This window comes from Cryptomeria japonica, chromosome 8 (assembly GCF_030272615.1).
Source record: "Cryptomeria japonica chromosome 8, Sugi_1.0, whole genome shotgun sequence".
Classification (NCBI taxonomy): Eukaryota; Viridiplantae; Streptophyta; class Pinopsida; order Cupressales; family Cupressaceae; genus Cryptomeria; species Cryptomeria japonica.
Window position 1 is genome coordinate 57,308,462 of NC_081412.1, and position 21,151 is coordinate 57,329,612.

At 36.5% G+C, this 21,151-nt stretch overlaps 1 protein-coding gene across 1 annotated transcript in view; it reads right to left on the minus strand.

Annotated features, from left to right (window-relative positions):
* The window catches only part of LOC131857518 (uncharacterized), an 83,447-nt gene that overhangs the window by 13,688 nt on the left and 48,608 nt on the right, over positions 1 to 21,151 (minus strand). The window lies entirely within an intron of this gene.

Below are 21,151 nucleotides of genomic sequence, written 5' to 3' on the forward strand. Positions count from 1 at the left end.
ATTCTGAGAGCACATTTTCATCGGTGCCCTACGATGTACTACATATTGAAGATATTAGGGTATATATGACCTACCCCATTGAGGAATTGGGTAGCACACAAATGTTGAATATGTATTTAATAATCAGCTAGCAGACAAGAGTTCAATATTGAAACAAGAATTTCATGAATTGGAGAACAAGGGTTTTGTGTAGTTTGTTAGATTTCTGATGTTTTATGAATAGGAATGGATCCGGTTCATCTTGAGCCAAGTTCATGACATTTTTTTCTGGTTGGATAAGCCCAAAAAATCACCAAGATAGTCATTCAAGCTGTAATAGGAGAATTGCCATCTCTAAAAGCTATGAAAAATGAAATTGTGATCAATGCAATAGGATTAAGATTTGACAAACGAGCAATTACAATTAACGATATTCTAGAACATGATATCAAGTTTGCATCAATGGTCATTAGGTACAAAATCTATTTTCAACACTGTCATTTATACTGCATATGAGATGATGAGAGAGAACAAGAAACATGATCTTTGTGAATTGCTCCAGAGTGAGCTTATCAAGAATGTCAAGAAGATCAAATAAAATAAGAAACATCCTTTCAAATTCGGAACACTGCTTCTATGTCTGTTTTTCTACTTTATGAAAAAGGTTCTGGGTGTTGGTCCAGTTCAATGGGCATTTGATAGACCTGTAGGAGTTCAAATCCAGGAACTCCTGTACAATTCCGGTGACTCCAAAGTCCGAAGCAAGAATCTATGGGGTTATTTCAAGAACTTCCAATAGGAAATGCATGATAGGGAAAGGATACGGGTAAAAGTACAAACCTGTGTCATACTTTTATAAAGGAAAAGGTTAACACAACAATAACTGTTCAATTTTGATGTCATAAAAGTGGCATTTGTATTTTGAATTTGAAGATGATGTAAACTAATAAAATGTGTAAAATTTCATGAAATTTAAGTGCATTATTTTTTTTTTTTAAATTGTCAAGAATTGATATGTGTTTTTTACTTTTAAAGTCAATTTTTTTATTGATGAAAATTAGGGGGTTTAGTTCCCACCAAAAAACAAAATATAAATCAACTTTTGTTTTTTTGATTTTGATATCCCTAATAGATGACATACATATACAATGCATAATTTATTTTTTTTAAATCAATTTATATTTTCATTGTTATAACATTTTGAAGTTGAATATACCTGAATTTGACAGTTTTTTTCTTGCACCATATTTTGTCTAAGAAATTTATGATTATCAAAAAAAATATACCCTTTTGGAGAAGACTCTCTCCTCTAGTGAACCATATTTTTTTCAATTTTATTTGAGGTGATTCAATATTTTTTTTGTTTTTCAAACTAGCCTCTTACCGAACATTACAATACCTACTTGTAGTATTTTTGAAATAATATATATTAAATCTAATCAAAACATCATAAAAACTATAGATGAGTAGATTCTTTACTTCGATGTCTACAAAAGGGTATTTTTTGTTTTTTTAATAAATTAAATTTGCCTATTGAATTTTGTTGTAGAAGTCAAAAGTTTCAAAAATTTGTTAAATTTAGTGATGTGGCTGTCACTTAGGATGCCACTTAGCATGTTTCAACCGAAAGGGTTCTGGTCGGAACCCTTCCGGTCAAATCATTAGAGGCCAGTGCGACCGATCATTTGAGTGACCATGCATCTTCAACCCCATACAAATAATGATTTTTTTTTTTTTTTTTAAAATATGAAAATAAAGGTGTGTGAAATAATATAAGTGATTTTTGAATTAAATCAATTGTTTTTGCAAATAAAAGCGACATTTTTATTATATAAAGTGACAAAGATTTCCCAAAAAAATTAAGATTTTGGTAGAAGGCTTCAAAGTTTTTCCAGTATGTTACATTAAATTTATTTTTTTCAATTAAATAAATATCTAATATTAGAAGGCTTCAAATTTTTTTAAGTATGTTATATTAAAGTAAATATTAATTAGATCTTATTAAGCCTTATTTTTAAGATTTTTGTAATTATTTGTAGTTTTTGTACTTTTTTAATAATTGAGATAAAGGGGTCGTTCAGGTTTTAATAACTCCTAGGATGTACTAGGGGGTATGTTGTACCTACTAGGACTTTAAAAGGGATCATATGGGGCCCTAAGGGGTCACACATGTATGGCCCCTTAGGACACTATATGATCCTATGGGGTCATATGGTGTCCTAAGGGGTATGTTGTACCTACTAGAACTTTAAAAAGGGTCATATGGGGTCCTAAGGGGTCACACATGTGTTAGAACACACATGTGGCCCCTTAGGACCCCATATGACCCCTTAGGACACTATATGATCCTATGGGGTCATATGGTGTCCTATATGGTATCATTACGAGTCATATGGGCTCCTAAGGGGCCACACATGTGTGGACCCTAAGGACCCCATATGACCCCTTATGACACTATATGATCCTATGGGGTCAAATAGGGTTCGCAGTGGTCATTAGAAGTCATAAGAGGTCTTAAGGGGTCATTAGAGCTCATAAGGGGTCATTACAGTCCTAAGGGGTCTTAATGGATCTTATGGTGTTGTATGGGGTCTTATGTTATACATGATAAGATGCTAAAAGGGGTCAAAATATGTCCTAGGATGTATTAAGGGGTCTTCCATGCATTAATAGCTCCTAGGATGTACTAGGGGGTATGCTGTACTAACTATGACATTAAAAGGGATCATATGGGGTCCCAAGGGGTCACACATGTGTTAGAACACATGTGTGGCCTCTTAGGACCCCATACATGACCCCTTAAAACACCATATGACCCTATGGTTTCCTAAGGGGTCATATGGGGTCCTAAGGGTTCCCACATGTCTTAGAACACATGTGTGGCCCTTTCGGACCCCATATGACCCCTTAGGACACTATATGACCCTATGGTATCATAAGGGGTCATATGGGGTCCTAAGGGGTCACACATGTGTGGCCCCTTAGGACCCCATATGACCCCTTAGGACACTATAAGACCCTATGGGGTCATATGGTCTCCTAAGAAGAATGTTGTAGCTAGTAGGATTTTAAAAGTGGTCATATGGGGTCCTAAGGGGTCACACATGTGTTATAACACATGTGTGGCACCTAAGGACCCCATATGACCCCTTAGGATACCATATGACCCTATCGTGTCCTAAGGGGTCATATGGGGTCCTAATGGGTAACACATGTGTGGCCCCTTAGGACCCCATATGACCCCTTAGGACACTATATGACCCTATGGGGTTATATGGTGTCCTAAGAGGTATTTTGTACCTACTAGGACTTTAAAAGGGGTCATATGGGGTCCTAAGGTGTCACACATATGTGGCCCCTTAGGACCCCATATGACCCATTAGGACACTATATGACCTTGTGAGGTCATATGGTGTCCTAAGGAGTATGTTGTACTTGTTAGGACTTTAAAAGAGGTCAAGTGGGGTCCTAAGGGGTGACACATGCATTCTAACACATGTGTGACCCCTTAGGACCCCATATGACACTATATGAACCTATGGGGTCAAGAGGTATATTGTACCTACTAGGACTTTAAAAGAGGTCATATGGGATTCTAAAGGGTCACACATGTTTTAGAACACATGTGTGACCTCTTAGTACCCTAGATGGCCCCTTATGACACTATATAACCCTATGGGGTCATATGGTGTCCTAAGAGGTATGTTTCACCTACTAGGATGTTAAAAGGGGTCATATGGGGTCTTAAGGGGTCACACGTATTAAAACACATATGTGGCCCCTTTGGACCCCATATGACCCCTTAAGACACTATATGATCCTACGAGGTCATATGGTGTTGCTAGGGGTCATATGGGGTCCTAAGGGGCCATAGTGTAGCCTTTTTAGATCATATATGACCCCTAATGACACCATATGACCCCTTATGACACTATATGATTCTAAGGGGTCATATGGGGTTAGTAAGGGTCATTAAGGATCATAAGTGGTCTTAAGGGGTCATTAAAGGTCATAAGGGGTCATTACAGTCTTAAGGGGTCTTAAGGGGACTCATGGTGTCGTATGGGGTCTTATGTTATACATGCTAGGATGTTGAAAGAGGTTAAAAGATGTTTTAGGATGTATTAAGGGGTCGTTCATGTCTTAAAGCTCCTTAGATGTACTAGGGGCTATAGTGTAACTACTAGGAATTTAAAAGGGATCATACGGGGTCCTAAGAGGTTACACATGTGTTAGAACATATGTGTCACCCCTTAGGATCCCATATGGCCCCTTAGGACACCATATGACACTATGGTGTACTAAGGGGTCATATGGGGTCCTAAGGCCCCTTAGGACCCCATATGACCCCTTAGGACACTATATGACCCTATGGGGTCATATGGTTTCCTAAGAGTTATTTTGCACCTACTAGGACATTAAAAGGGGTCATATGTGGTCCTGAGGTGTCACACATGTTAAAACACATGTGTAGCCCCTTGGGACCCCATATGACCCCTTAGGACACTATATGATCCTATGGGGTGATATGGTGTCATTAGGGGTCATATGGGGTCCTAAGGGGCTACACATGTGTAGCCCCTTAGGACCCCATATGACCCCGAATGACACTAGATCACCCCTTATGACACTAGATGATCCTATGGGATCATATATGGTCATTAGGGGTCATTAGGGTTCATTAGGGGCCTTAAGGAGTCATTAAAGATCATAAGGGGTCGTTACAGACATAAGGGGTCTTATGGTGTCATATGGGGTCTTATGTTATACATGATAGGATGCTAAAAGGGGTCAAAAGATGTCCTAGGATGTATTAGGGGGTCGTTCATGTCTTAATTGCTCATAGGATGTACTAAGGGGTTGTATGATGTCTTGAAAGGTCCTAGGATGTACTATGTTCTCCTAAGTGTCTCAAGAGGTCCTATTATGTAACATCTAATTGTATATCTGTACAACATTTATAAATAATTAAGAATTAAAAGATTTTAACCATTAAAATTTTTTAAACTAATAAACTATATGAAATTATGAAAAAAAAACTAAAACATTAATATATTAACACTAATTTCTTTGCCCCCTTCTTCTCCTCGACCGCTAAACTCTAAGTTGGTTAGTGCAAAATGAGGGGAAAAGCCTTTTTTGTAGCTTATATAGAAAAGGGGTTCTGGTTGGAACCATTCTGGCTGGAAGGGTTCCAGTCGAAACCATTCCCTTTGCCACGCGGTTTCCATGTGACTACCACATTGGTCCGGCCAGAACTATTCTGGTCGAAACCCTTCCGGCCAGATCATATGAATTAGGTCTAAGTGTGACATAGATTCATATGTTTACCCATACCTAAGTCTATTTTAGAGAAATATCAAGACACTATTTGCTTCATGGTAGATACTAATCAATGTTTGATGGAATCTGTAGAGCCTCAGACTGTATGGATCATGCCTATGGGCTATGAAGTCAAAGAACAAATTTTGGAACTATATGCATAGTATATGTTGAGAAAACCAGTGGATCCCAATGAGGAAAGATTCAAAACATACAAGGAGAAAAATTTAAAACATCCTAAATAGTTTAAGAAACTAGTGATTTAGAAGAAGGTTTGGAAAGAAGTAGAAGATTTTATAAAAAGTATGGGAATTGTAGACACCTAAAATTGTCATGTCTAATTAAATAAATATTTTATTTATTTAATTATCTAAGCTTAATTCTTCTATTAATTAAATAAATCTTTATTTATTTAATTAATTCATTTATCCTCTTCTAGCCTTATTTCTCATTTAAATAAATACATTTATTTATTTAAATTATCATTTTCCTAAATTAAATAAATATCTTATTTATTTAATTGATCCCACTTCTTCTATTAATTAAATAAATCTTTATTTATTTAATTAATTCATTAGCCTTTTCTACCCATGACACATTTCATTCATCTCTTAATTTATACACTACCTACCCCTCTCACTATTTTATTATTTCTTTTACCTACCCTCTAATCATAGCCGACCTCCTTTTACACCTCTCAATCTTATCCCTCCATTTCATATAGTGTCTTCTATATAAGGAGATGCTTCCTTCATTATCAAACCCTAATCACTCAGGCTAATCAATCATTCTAATCATTCATGCTAATCATCTTTTATGCAATTGACTACACTACGATCCTACTTGCAACCACATTCCGTTCTTTGTTGAGCTCTTGTGCACATAAAATCTGAGAGCAACTATATCAAGCAAGATCAATGCAGATAGGAAGAATGGAGATCAAAACCCTATTGGACATGTGATGGTATAATCTTTGTTATTTCATTTGATTTGCATTGTCTTAGGTAATCTTCATATGTTATGGTGGATCTTTGTTGTTGTTAGGCTAGGGTTTTGTGCTTGGATTCATTTAGCCTTTCAATATTGTTATCATTGTTATCCATTTTCACCATATACATTTTGGCACACCCCGTGGGACATGGATTTTTCTTAGATCTATGTTTTTTGCAGATTTTTCAAACCCTATATTGCTATTTTGTAAAACAATTTGGAGAATAACCTTGTGCAGCTAGGGTTTTGGACACAAAATCAAGATCTTGGAGAGATTCGATCATATCTCACAAACGAATAAGAAATTTTGCACCAAATTTTTTTTGCAATTTGAAAAAAGTATCAAGAGCTCTCAATCCAAAATTCAGAATTTTTGGAGCAAATTTTCATTTTCTATGAACTTTTTATGATTTTTCATAAAAAATTAATTTTGAGAGCAAATGAGAGAATTTTTTGGATTTTCTTACATTTTTGGAAATCTCTCATAATTATACACAGGATCTATTCTTTTTAATGTTAATTTTGATGCAAAATATTTCCCTAAAAATTAGATCTTTAAAAATTAGGTTTTTTCCTTATTTTGATTAGATATCACAAAAAGCTTTTAATTTTGACATAAAATTTTGTGTGAAAGTCAAGAAATGTATCAAAAAGATTTAGTAAAATGTTCAGATTTTTTGGATTGATTTTACATTTTATATGAATTTTTTATGATTTTTCATAAAAAATTAATTTTGAGAGAAAATTAGCGAATTTTTTAGATTTTCTTACATTTTTGGAAATCTCTCAAAATTTTACATAGGATCTATTATTTGGGATTTTTAATTTGATGCAAAATTATTCTTCGAAAATCAGATCTTTGAAAATTAGGGTTTTGCATTATTTTACTCATATCTCACAAACTGCTTGGAATTGTGGAAGCCCATCAAGACTCTTCAGTAAAAAATTCAGATTTTTTGGATCGATTTTTCATTTTATATGAATTTTTTATGATTTTTCATAAAAAATTAATTTTTGGAGCAAATTAGCAATTTTTTTGGATTTTCTTACATTTATGGAAATCTCTTGAAATTTTACAAGTGTTAATTTTTTATGATGAATCAGATCTTTGAATTGGTCAACAAAACGCATTGTTGAAGGCCCCTATTTCACAAAGTCTTTTGGATCTAAAATTTACCTAACTTGTGTGCTTGCAGGAAAGGATGATTATTTCAAACAATCCAAACTACTAATAAATATTTGTTGTAGGTCCTTGGCAAGGGTTTTTAGATTTTTATTGTGTGCCTTCTTTTCATAGACTAGCAAACACTTCAATTGGTGCACTAAAATTGAATCATTGTCTTTTGTGTCTTGAGCAATAGGCTCTTTTTGTTTAATCTTTAGAGAGCCTATCTTCCCGTGTGGTCATTAGGACTACTAGTGAGAAGAGAATGACCCAAGTGGTAGCGAGGAAAACCCACCTCTTCTGAACCACTATAAACAACTGTATTCATGGTGAAAACTATGGATAACATGTGCTGATTAGTTCATACCGACACTATGTCTCCCCATAAACCCATTTGATCAAATTTATTTGATCAATTGTAGGGCATAACCCCTATCGGCTGGGAGCCTTCTATATTTACAGAGCTGAAAGTGTCGCATGTATGGCCACACGAGTGGATGCCCTTACTAGAACCTTTTTTTTTTAGAAGCCCAAATCCTTCTAGTTGTTGGGGCAGGAGGTCGGACCTTTGGTAGCAGCCCACACACATACGGTTCTTAGTAGAGATACAAAGTTCACCACGGGGAGTTTTCATGGGGACTGATGCTTGGCTGACCCAAGAAGTGAGTGTCGAGGGTGGAGCCAGTGAGGTCAAGCATCTAAGTATCCACTCTAAATAGCGTAGCCTCGAGGGTAAAACCTCATGTGGGATCAACAACTATTGTCTTGGCCAGCCATAAGAATTGTGCTTGACTTATTTTAAACATTCAAAACATTCAAAACCAAACAGCAAAACATTGTGTCTTTTGTGTTTTCAAGTGTATGCAAAACATTTTTACATCAAACAACACACTTTTCTTGGAGAGTCTAAACACTTGCAAACATTGAGTCCTCATCAACATTGTGCCCTCTTGTCATGAAAAATAGTCAAACATTCAGATTTGGTCACAACCAACAACTTCACAAATTGGAAAAATTTTACAGTCCATCAAACAAGAGCAATCAGTTTTGGAATTCTTGAGCTTCCTAGGTTATTTCTCCAGGTTTTCATCTAACATTCAACCTGTCCTTGGGTCTCACAAATTCAATCATTGCTTTACACCTTACATTACATTCACATTTGTCTAAACTTGAGTCAAAAGGTCACTTGCTTGTCCTCATCATACTTTGTCAACACACTACATACAACAACACTTTGCTAAGTGGTCCCTCATCAAGGTTTCTTACCTTTGGGTCTCATTTGGTTTTACTTAGAGTCAAGGTCAACCTACCTCATCAAGAGAAACTATCCTCTCTTTGGAAGTCACACCTACTCTACTACATACATACTTGGTCTTACACTTTGGACATTGCAAGTACACTTCAGACTCATTTACATTCCATTCAACTCTTGGTCTTCCATACTCTTCCATTTTTCATCTAGTCTCTCACATCTTGGTCAATACCTAGTTCATGGTTGAAACCCATCTTCAAAAATCTAGGAGAGAAACTAAAGAGGCTCAAGAGTCCGCAAACATGAGTTCTTATGAGTATGACAATGATATCTTTTTCAATTCTGATCATACTAGATTACCTGACATGGATGTCTATAGAAACATTCCAAATGTTGAGAACATGGACACTATAAACAACAATGCTACACACATGACAATGTGGACAACTTTTCAGTACATTCAGCAGATGTGGAAGAATCCATTATGAATCCCCATTTCAATCGATTGGTTGAGGAAATAATGAGGAGGGATAGACAATACTTCTTACAAATGATGGCACAAAGTGGAGACAAGATACCTCATGATTTTAACATGTCTCAAATAATGGAACATAGACCTTTGCAACAACCTCACTCCTATATGGTTCAAAGGAGACCTAATAGTGGAGGAAATAGAGGACCACATATGGTACCTGAATCACCATCAGCTTTGCTTCAAAAACTAGAGGTCCCACATACACATGGTCAAACATATGATACTTACCTTTGTAGACCATTATGGAAGTCTTATGCAGACAAATATGCTCAATCACATACTAATGCTAAGGATCAACCACCAAAACAATTGGATGTTCAAAGGCATGCTCAAAATTTGGACACAAGGAAACCTCATGTCAAATTTGGGGGCAACACAATGGAACATGACATGCCTGTAGAATATGGTATACATGCGCAAAATAGATATGGGGTTCCTCAACATGAATCTATACCAAGTGGTCCACATACATAGCATTACTATAGACCTCCTCCATATGAACATGTGTATGATCAATATCATCCATATATGCAACATGCTCCTCCTCCAATTGGTGCCTCAAGCATGGGGTATGGTCCAAGAAGTCGATCTCCACCTAAGAGCAGTTTGGAACAACAAATCAGGGACTTACAAAAGAAAATGGAGGGCATAAATACACCGAAGCCAACATACACAATGAGAGACATATGTCCTTATCCATTTGACAAGAGCATTCCAATGCCTCCATTTCCTACACATTTTGTGATGCCTAAATTTGACAAGTATAGAGGAAAAGGGGATCCTAAGGCACACATAAGATAGTTTTTCACAACTTGCATTGAGGTAGCAGCAGAAGAGACATATTTGATGAGATTATTCCCACAAAGCTTAGGCGATCAAGCTATGGAATGGTTCTCCCAACTTCCACCTGGAATTATGTCATGGGGTGACTTAGCAGAGGCATTTAACCAACATTTCTCCTACAACATAGAGATAGACATATCAGTCACTACTTTGTGCAACACCAAGCAAAAAGAGGGAGAGTCTTTTGCATCATTTTTACAAAGATGGAAAAATCTAGCCAGCAGATGCTCTTGTGAAATTCCATAAAAACAAATGGTAGAGATGTTCACACAAAATGTTAACAAAGACATTGGCTATGATCTAAGGAAAGCTTGTTTGTCCACCTTCAAGGATGTCATTGAAAAAGGCTTAGCAACAGAAAAGGTCCTAATTGAACAAGGAGTTATTAAGATATTCAAGGAAAACAAAGATGACTTTAAAGGAAAAGACAAGCCAAGATTTTGGAATAAAAACAAGAACACAGTCAATGATGGTGTTGTTGATGCCAACACAGTGTGACCCAAATTCATTTTTTTTGGATCAAGTTCTACAAACAATCAAGTGAATACTCAAACAACTTCCAGATCACGAAGGAAGTACACCCCATTGGGAGAACCACTTGAGTCAGTTTTCAAGAAGTTAGTGGCAAACAAGGTAATCACTATTCCAGATTTTCCTCCATATGAACCAAAGGTTAAACCAAATTGGTGGAATGATGATGAATATTGTGAATTTCATAAGAGAAAGGGTCATAAGATAGGAAATTGTCATCGACTGAAGAACATCATACAAGATCTCATTGATATAGGTGACACTGAGATTGAGGGACATTCCTCCAATCAAGAACATGAGATGTTTAAGGAACCATTCCCAAAACATGACAAGGGAAAAGATAAAGCCATAGAGGATCAAACCAACTATACCAGAGCATCTTATAACTATGATTCAACCATCAATCACATCTCGATGGACAATTACGTCTCTACTATTATCATCAAGGACAAAGCATCTGAGAATTCTACCCAGAGACCCAAGATTGTCCTAAAAGGTGTTGGATCTTCTTCTAAACCTACCTCTGAATGTCATGTTACAACCCACCAAGGTAAAATCACTTTGCAAGGTGCTCCAACTAAAAACACCACTTCTTCATCAACCAAACCTGAGTACGACCTTGTAGAAAAATTAGGGAAGACACCTACACTCATTTCAATCCTTGAGCTATTATGCATATCTCCCACACATAAAGCTATTCTTGACAAAATCTTGAGAGACACCACCATTCCTACTGATCTGAATGTGGATCAGTTTCAAGCCATGGTGGGATACCCTTCCATTCCACACTCCCTTACATTCACAAAAGCCAATGACGCCTCCATAAGTCAGCCACATAATGCACCATTACACATTGAAGCCTTCATACACAAACATAGAATCAAACGAGTCCTAATAGATGGAGGAGTAGGTCTAAACATTTGTACATTGAGCACTATTAAACAATTGGGATATTCTGACAAAGCTGTGAATTCTACAAACAAAATTACTATCAAAGCATATGATGATGAAGAGCGTTCATCTAAAGGAACAGTCACCTTACCTCTCAGAGTTGGGCCAGTTACAAAGGATGTGGTTTGTCAAGTCCTAGATCTAGATCTCACATACAACATACTCTTGGGACGTCCATGGATTCATGAGATGAGCGCAGTCCCTTCTACATATCATCGATGTATCAAGTTTCCACACAATGGAGTTGAAGTGACCATCAAAGCAGATCCAAATCCATTTATATATTGCAATAATCTGTGACCTAGATCAGAAATAACAATTCTAGCCAATCGAGAAGCTATTCCATCTTCAGCATATGTGGATCCAGAATCCTTGAAAGCTTCTACATCCAAACAAGCAGAGCTCAAAGACAAGTTCAAGATTAAAGACATGGGATGTGGCAAGTATATCTTTCATGTTGATCAACTCCCACTGTCTCCTAAGCCATTCAGTCAACAAGAACAATCTACAAGCAATATGCAAGACCAAGGAATTGGGTGTGAACCACCTAGTGTTGTGGCTACTAAGTCCAAATGCAAATCTCCTCTAGCGGTGCAAGCAACTCTTGATATCAATAGTCCTAAGAGTGGTTCCTGCGAAGAATCTATTGAGCATATCGCCAGCCCTCTTGATAACTCACATAGCTTTACCATTTCATCCACTCATTCCGTTTCCACTCCACTTCCAGACTTGGATCAACAAGAATTACAAAAGCCCTTACTCATTGGGGATCAAAAATCAAGCTTTGAAAAGAAAAATATAAAAGTCAATAATAAAGAAAAGTCCTTTAGTTCAAATCAAAATCAAAGCTACTAGACTCTGCAAAAATCAAAGTCAAGGATAAAAATCCTATGAAGCAAAAAGAGAAAGAGTTGATCTCCCCTAATATCAAAATAACTGGGGGCAAAAATTCTACAATTGCAAGTCAAAAAGATTACTTGTTGATCCTAAGTCTGCATCATGCTATCCTACTTTCACTTCTTTTCGCAATTATAAGCCTTTATCACTCATCTACTTGTTCCACACATCCTTTCCCTTTTGGTGATACATCATGGACCTTTAATGGAAATTCCTTGAAGGACTTTGTTATCAGGGATGCCCAAACTTCTTCAAGTGACACGCATATGGGCCTGTGTAGTCCACACACTAGTAATTCTATCTTAGTTCCTTCATCGAGGAAGACATTCAATCAAGCTACACATCATTCAGTCAAGGAACAATGCAGCTACAATCACAAAGACAAGCCTCGTACATTTGAGGTAGGTGACTTGGTTCTTAGAGAAAATCCCAAAAATCAGCAAGACAGAGAGAAGAAGGGCAAGTTCGAACCAAACTGGCTTGGTCCCTACATCATCACAACGGCATATGGATCTGGGGCATATCAGCTCTCAACTATAGAGGGTGAACCCTTGGAGGATCCTATCAACAGCATGCACCTTTGTAGGTTTTACACATAGCTCTTTGGAATATAAAAAAATTCAAAAATACAAAGAAATCAAAAAATTTCAAAAAAAAAAAACAAAAAAATTTCAAAAATACAAAAAAATTTATAAAACAAAAAATCGTTACTTGGTAAAAACCTAGCAAACAAGTGCCTTGTGACACAAAAAAAAATCAAAAAATCAAAAAAGTAAAGAGAAATAATTTCGTCCAACGGTGAAAACCACTTCAGTGGCGCCTTGGGCAAGTACCATGGTGAAAACTGGGTCACCAACACCATGCATAAAGACATTGCTCCTCCCTCCTTTAGGATTCTCTTTCATCATTTCACTTTGCACACACTCACAACCTATTCGTTCATAATAAACTTACCCATTCCCATCATGGCTTGTTATTGATCTACCCAAGATTGGTTAGCCATTCATAATAAACCTCCCTTTTCATCCCTTTCCATCCATAATAAATCAGATCCTATCTGTGGCTAAGGCAAATCCTACGTCTAGTAATGGGTGTGGAACTAAGAACATCACATGTTTTGAGGAGTACAGTTTCTTCCAGCTTCCTTCAGTCTATCTATGCACAATCCGCAATAAAGCAACATTTGCATCATAGATCCGCAATAAAGTTTCATCTTCTCCACAATAAAGTATCAGTTTCATGGATTTAGTCAGTTTCAGATGAGACACAGCAGCAACAATGGGCTTCAACAAATCAAATTTTTCAATAGACTCGGACAACATTATGGTTCAATGCTATCTATCCTTTCTGTGAAAGTAAACATTGTGACCACAATCAAATAAGACTTATACAGGTGACAAGAGACACTAAACTTGAGGACTACAGTGGGTTTTGGTGTCAAGTCTTGGTTTTCTTTTGATTTTATCTTTCTGGTGACATGTCTTTTAGCTTTTCTAGGATGTCTTTGACTAGAGATTCTATCTCCAGGATGTCTTTGACTAGAAAGGCGAGGATGGGGTATCGTCACCTATTTGTATTTTCTATCTGTGGATTGTCTCTTAGTAATGCTATGACTTGTCCAAGGATATGAGGACACTGTGAGTCTAGTATGAATTGGGGTATTCCTTGTTTGTGACTGTCTTATCTCCATGCAAACAGGTACAATGACTTTCTGGGTTGAACATATGCCTCGATTGTCATAACCTATTTTGCTATAATAAAGCTCAATGATGATAATGCACAAAAAGCTCTTTCACTTTCATATCTTCTATCTATCATCCCCCCTTTCTTGATTGACTTCCATCATCCTTCTCAAGTCCACGTAACTTGCTATCACATGACTGAGTATAATGACACACCAAAAACATTTACATTTCATGTAGTTGCACCTGCATTACCACATATAAGCATTTCATACATACATATAGATATCACAACTGCATCACATCCTGCACACAACACCTGTTAGCACAATTTACATTTGCATTATCATATTCATTTGCATTTCATACATTCACATTTGCATTGGCATAACATATAAAACATAAAAGAACAAAAAAAATATATATTGCATTGTATCATATACATATTTGCATCCATATCATAAGCATCACATAGAAACATACATCACATAGGTACGCATGCATATAGCTGCCACAAAGATGAATCATCTCATATATATATATAAAATGTCATGATACAATGATGTCAAAATCATATGGCTACAATCACCCACAGGTGTCTACATCATCATACAAAATGGTACAAAACTGATACAAAGGAACCCACTGATAACTCCTGCCAACACTGTTGGTAGTGCTAATCTTGTCCATGTCATGGTATCCCATGCCACTTGTCCCACCCTCATCTCCAATCTTGGATCCTAGAACACTCGTCTAAGGGCATCCCTATCTCCATCTCGATCGTACAAAATCAGCTCCCCATCAATTGGTATCTACATAATCCTGTATACATCCTCCAAGGTGACTGTCATCTCCCCCATCAGCAAATGGAATGTGCAAGTCTCGGAGTGCCATCTCTTCGCTAGTGCAATCAGCAGTCCCATGTTCACTTGAAACTCAGGCACATACAGAATATGTCACAGACCCATAACCTCAATCGCAGCTCGGTCCTCGGCTGTCAACTCAGGTTGCAACCTCTGAGTCGATGGGAATCTCTCCCGTGACTCCAACATAGGCAAATACTCCTGCAGTCAAGCAAATCAATCATGTCAGTCATCATGGCATTCACTGTTCATCACAAAATGCTACTTTTTATCTAAGTGCATATGGCATTCTATCCTAGTGACACTCACTGTTCATCACAAAGTGTTGCTATCTATCCTAGTGACACTCACTGTACATCACAAAGTGTTGTTGATTATCCTAGTGGTACTCCTTGTTCATCACAAAGTACTATGTGTGTTGCACTCCCTGTTCATCACAAAGTGCTGCTCACATTTGCACTCCCTGTTCATCACAAAGTGCTGCTCATATTTCAGTACTCCCTGTTCATCACAAAGTACTCTATTTTGGTACTCATTGTTCATCACAAAGTGTCTTGATCTATCCTAGTCTTCCCTAGAGGACCTGCTTGAGTGTATCCTCTCAATAGCATATCCAATCGACAACATATGTTCATCACAGAACTGTTGATTTGACCTAGAAGATGAAAATTCACATTTTTGAACACAAATGCGCTTTCCTGACATAAATGCGCATTTATTACATTACCTAGCATGCATTAATGACAACAATAAATGCATCAAAGTGCGAGGAGGTTTTGTGGTACTTACTGGCTCTCCTACCTCTGCTAGCCTCTGGAATCGGTGAACGTGGTCAAATCTATGAACCAAAGCCATCGCTGCTGACTATTGTTGCTCTTTTCTCTCTCTGCACTCTAATCTCTCATGGATGTGTAGATGACAATGAGGATGTATTTTCCCCCGTGGTCTATCTTATAGCCTACCCTAGCCCTCGCATTCATTTCCCGAGTCAGTCTTCGTTATCCCGTGACTTTGTCACTTTATCCGATCAATCCATTCTATCTTGTCTTTCTTATCGAGAGATTGTTTGCAATCTTTTCTGACATTTTCATCCAATCTCTCGAGGGGGCATATCATTCCCATTCTGGGGCAACTCTGTATCAGTTCATCTTATCTTCTTTGAAGCAAAGCGACAAGCCACATTGTCTCAAAGAGGGGCAAAATGTAGACACCTAAAATTGTCATGTCTAATTAAATAAATATTTTATTTATTTAATTATCTAAGCTTAATTCTTCTATTAATTAAGTAAATCTTTATTTATTTAATTAATTCATTTATCCTCTTCTAGCCTTATTTCTCATTTAAATAAAATACATTTATTTATTTAAATTATCATTTTCCTAAATTAAATAAATATCTTATTTATTTAATTGATCCCACTTCTTCTATTAATTAAATAAATATTTATTTATTTAATTAATTCATTAGCCTTTTCTACCCATGACACATGTCATTCATCTCTTAATTTATACACTACCTACCCCTCTCATTATTTTATTATTTCTTTTACCTACCCTCTAATCATAGTCGACCTCCTTTTACACCTCTCAATCTTATCCCTCCATTTCATATAGTGTCTTCTATATAAGGAGATGCTTCCTTCATTATCAAACCCTAATCACTCGGGCTAATCAATCATTCTAATCATTCATGCTAATCATCTTTTATGCAATTGACTACACTACGATCCTACTTGCAACCACATTTCATTCTTTGTTGAGCTCTTGTGCACATAAAATCTGAGAGCAAATATATCAAGCAAGATCAATGGAGATAGGAAGAATGGAGATCAAAACCCTATTGGACATGTGATGGTATAATCTTTGTGATTTCATTTGATTTGCATTGTCTTAGGTAATCTTCATATGTTATGGTGGATCTTTGTTGTTGTTAGGCTAGGGTTTTGTGCTTGGATTCATTTAGCCTTTCAATATTGTTATCATTGTTATCCATTTTCACCATATACAGGAATAACAAAGCAAATTGTTTGAAAAAGCTAGGGAAGAGTATATTCTCTCTGAGGAGTAGTCTATGAAGAAGGAAGTGCCTAAGCCAAGGCAAGTCAAAAGCACAACTCTCTCCTCCAATCCTCCAAAGCCAACAAGCAAACCTAAATCCTCAATCAAGCCATCCAGTGGTAAAAAGAAGAGGAAGATAGACAGATTTGTAGCTGTGGATGAAGAATAGATTGAATCTAATGAAGCTGTGAAGGAAGGGAAGGCCCAAACTCCAAAATTCACCAAGATTAAAAAGGAGAATATTTATGGTAGAACAAGATCTGGTAAGAAATCTAAGGCATCTGAGTTTGATGAATCTTTAAAACAAGGAAAATTCACTATTGTTCCTCCTATAACATTAGAGCATATTGTTAATGAAGTTGTTAAGAATAGTAACTTGAAACCACTATTTGAGTGGTATGACAATTTTGATAAATCTTGTAAGTGAACACTAGAAGAGGCCATTGTAGAATACCTAAATGTGTATAGTAAAGCATTGGTTGAACTAATGTCAGTCATACCCAAGAGCTTGTATGACATTTTGGATGCTAGAAGACAGACATCTAATAAGGAAGATGAGAGACTAAAGGAATATGTGTTGGTCAACTTATGTTTAGTCATTACTAGAGAGGAGATAGATAGACTATTAAATCTAGCAAAGATCGAATTCAAGAGTAAACATAGGGTAAGCAAAATAATGTTAGGAAAGATTGATGAAGTTGCCGAGAAGATTGAAAATATTTTGACAAAAGTTTTGTTAGATAATCAGTATGAGGTAAATAAGGTTATAGGGCAAGAAGAACTTCATCTGGAAGAACATGACACAACATCACAAGTCAATCTGGAAGCCAAGTAGACAATAGATGGAGCTTTTGTGCATATAGAGATCAATGTACAAGAAGAAGTTGGAGAAGAGGACACAAGGAAAACAAAGGAAGGAAAGGACAAGGTTGAGAATTCTTTGACTATTGCAATTGATCCTCTGGTTCATGAGAAGAATGCAAAAAAGGAAAAAGCGGAGGTCAAGGTTGAAATCAAGACTGAAGCAAAAGATGCTACAGAGAAATGATAGGGAAAGACAGTCAATGATGATCCAAAATTCATTCAAGGTCCAATCAATCTCCTTTCTTTGTCCCCAATTCAAGCTCTTCAACTTGCATCATTTGCACAAGACAAAGCTACTGAAGATCTTTTGAAGTCCCATACTGAAGATAGTATGTTGCTAAACATGGAAACCGGTGTTTTTGAAAATTTGATGCCCTTGTTTCAAAAGGATACTTCAGATACTCTATCTAGGAAATTAAAGAGTTTGATTAATTGTGTAGACAAAATTTTTGAGTCTTTTCAAAGGTCAGTTGAAGAAAAAGTTCAAAATTACTTTAATGCAAAAAGGATTCAAAATTTGAAAAGGATGATTACTAAAGATAAAGCCGCATTAGGAGAATGTGCAAAGAGTATACAAGATGCATTGTCTGAAGGTGGAAACTTATATAAATCATGTCTATCCTTGAACAAGTTCATTGCAAATATTGAGAAAAAGTCAAAGGTGCATGAGAATGATCTTGAATGGATATCTTAGTCAGTTGATTCTCTGATAGCATCATTGAGTAGTCACATGAGAATCAGGTAATGTCTCTACTTGAGAAACTTAGAAACCTGGACAATGATCGGGAGAAAATAATTGGGAGAGTTAGTGAAGTTAGGAGTCTTATTACTCCTAAGATGGACATTATGCAAAGTGCCTTCAAAGATACTCAAGATGCTTTGGCCAGTGGTGATCCAAATGATGTAAAGATAGTAGAGGCACAAGCTTATTTTCTTAGTGGGTTCACAACCATATTGGTGAATCTGTAGAAAGGTTGGGACAACCACTTGGACTCGTTGAAGAATTCTTATGTTGATATCTTCAATTTTTTGTGAGTGTATAAGGATTGTGTGTACTCTACCTTTTTCATTGATGTCAAAGGGGGAGAATAGATGAGCGCAAAATATTGCTCTTAGGGGTAAATTCTTGATTCTCTAATTCTTTTGAGTTCGACAGTTTGATTTTGGTTTTGGTCTGACACTTAGTCATTTTTCACTAAGTATTGCCATCAATGCCAAAGGGGAAGATTGTTGGAAAGACACTGCATTGATGATCATATGTTGTCATTGATGGCAACTTGAGTCAAATATCCAATCCGTGGTTCATGATTCATTCATTCTAGAAGATTAATTGAATTCTAGCAAGGTCCGGTAAGAAGAACAATGTATATCGCAAAGTGTTCAATTTGGTGGTCAATGGATTATTTTGGTTGAGTATGTTGCCTTATAGATCTAGGAGATGTATTATGGATATGCAATTTATCTTATTCTAGGTTTGTTCCCTCTGGTGTTAAGTTTGGTGTTGGTCAGAAGATTTGGTAGACAGTTTTTCTAGTAGAATAGTGTTTTGGTGCAGTAGCGTGTGAAGATTCATTGTGCAAATCATGTGGAGTAATTTTGATGGTTGTTTGTGTGTTCGAGGTCAATGAGCCGACATATGGGAAGTATGTGGAGATCTTGTTTTGGTCCACTTAGTTGATTTTGGATCAGATTGAGTTGACTCTGGTAACACATTTCATGTTACGTGTTATGTGATTTTTAAGCCAACATGGAATTGATTTAATTTGATGATGTAGATATATTAGTCTGATTGATATGATCATTTGTCATGTTATTGGTGATGGAAGAAGCATATATGATAGATTGTACGTAGTTTCATGTGTGTGGTTGAGAGATTTATGCTATGGTATATGACAGAGCATAGCATAACATAGTAGTGTGTCAAAACGGTGGAAGAATACTTTTTGTGCTTAACCAGAACTACATTTTGGCATTTGTAGATACTATTCATCAATTCAGACAATTAGTTATCATTTGTATGATAGTGAGTCCTCTAGGGGTTGTAGCCCTCTTATTTGTAATTGAGCAATGAGCTCTAGTTAGTATGCCTGAATTTATGTGCACTCCCCTTGTAATATTATTATACTCTTGATCACAGTATTATAATATTGTAGGTCTCAATCCAACCATGTTTTTCCCTTAACCGGGTTTCCACATAAAAATATTGGTGTTATGGTGTTGTTGATCTTGGCTTTGTGTTTCCGCACTTACTTTTCTTCATTTGCATAAAGTGGTTGTTAGATCAGTTAAATTTGTTAAACATTGATTCACCCCCCCCCCCCTCTCAATGTTCCCTTGATTCCAATAGTGTATAACCAAGGACTTCAACACAACTCTTCATAGGTGTGATATTAGAGTCAACAATATGAGCAATACAACACAAGATATCAACACCAAGTTTATCACTTTGAAGCATCCTTTTCAATCCTTCAATCAATGGGAGAGCTTCACTTTCCAGGTATTGTTACTTTTTATTATGGGAAAAGCGGGTTTTGAAGGGATCCTGAAACCCTTTACAAAATATTCTGAAAAGATAATAGCAATAAGCAACAAGAAAAGAGAAACTACCAAAAAATCACCACAGTTAAGGACAAAAATCAGCAAAAAAGCTCAACAAAACTAGCCACATCCAACCATAACAGAAAAGAGACAGAAAAGAAATTACTTAATGTTTTTAGGGCATTAGCCAAATTTCCGCTAATCCCTTGCAAATCTTTAATATTATCCCTAAGCTTAGGGATATCCTTGGAAGAGGCCACAACAACTTTTTTCATGCTTGCCCTTGTTCTTTTCGTCGCACCACCAGGAGCAATTTCCAATGATCCTACCTTGATAGCATCCTCATCAATATCTAGATCCATTACACGTTTGGGGGTGCTAGAACCATCGAGGAACTTGTTAATTTCCTCTAAATTCTTAGTCACTGAGGAAAGAATATCTGGAATCATTAGCAGAAAGTTTTTCATAGCAGTTTTTCCTTCCTCCAGGTTACCAATCTGAGCTTCTAGCTTCTCCACTTTTTCCTCCATTCCTTTATTCCATTGTTCCTAGTTTATTTCAGCTTTCTTCCCTTTCTCTTCCTGTCACTTATTAGTTTTTTATAGATTGTTTATTCCTTCATAAACCCACCTATCAAAACCCATACGAGCCTCGGACTGGTTTTTGAGTTTATCCAGAATT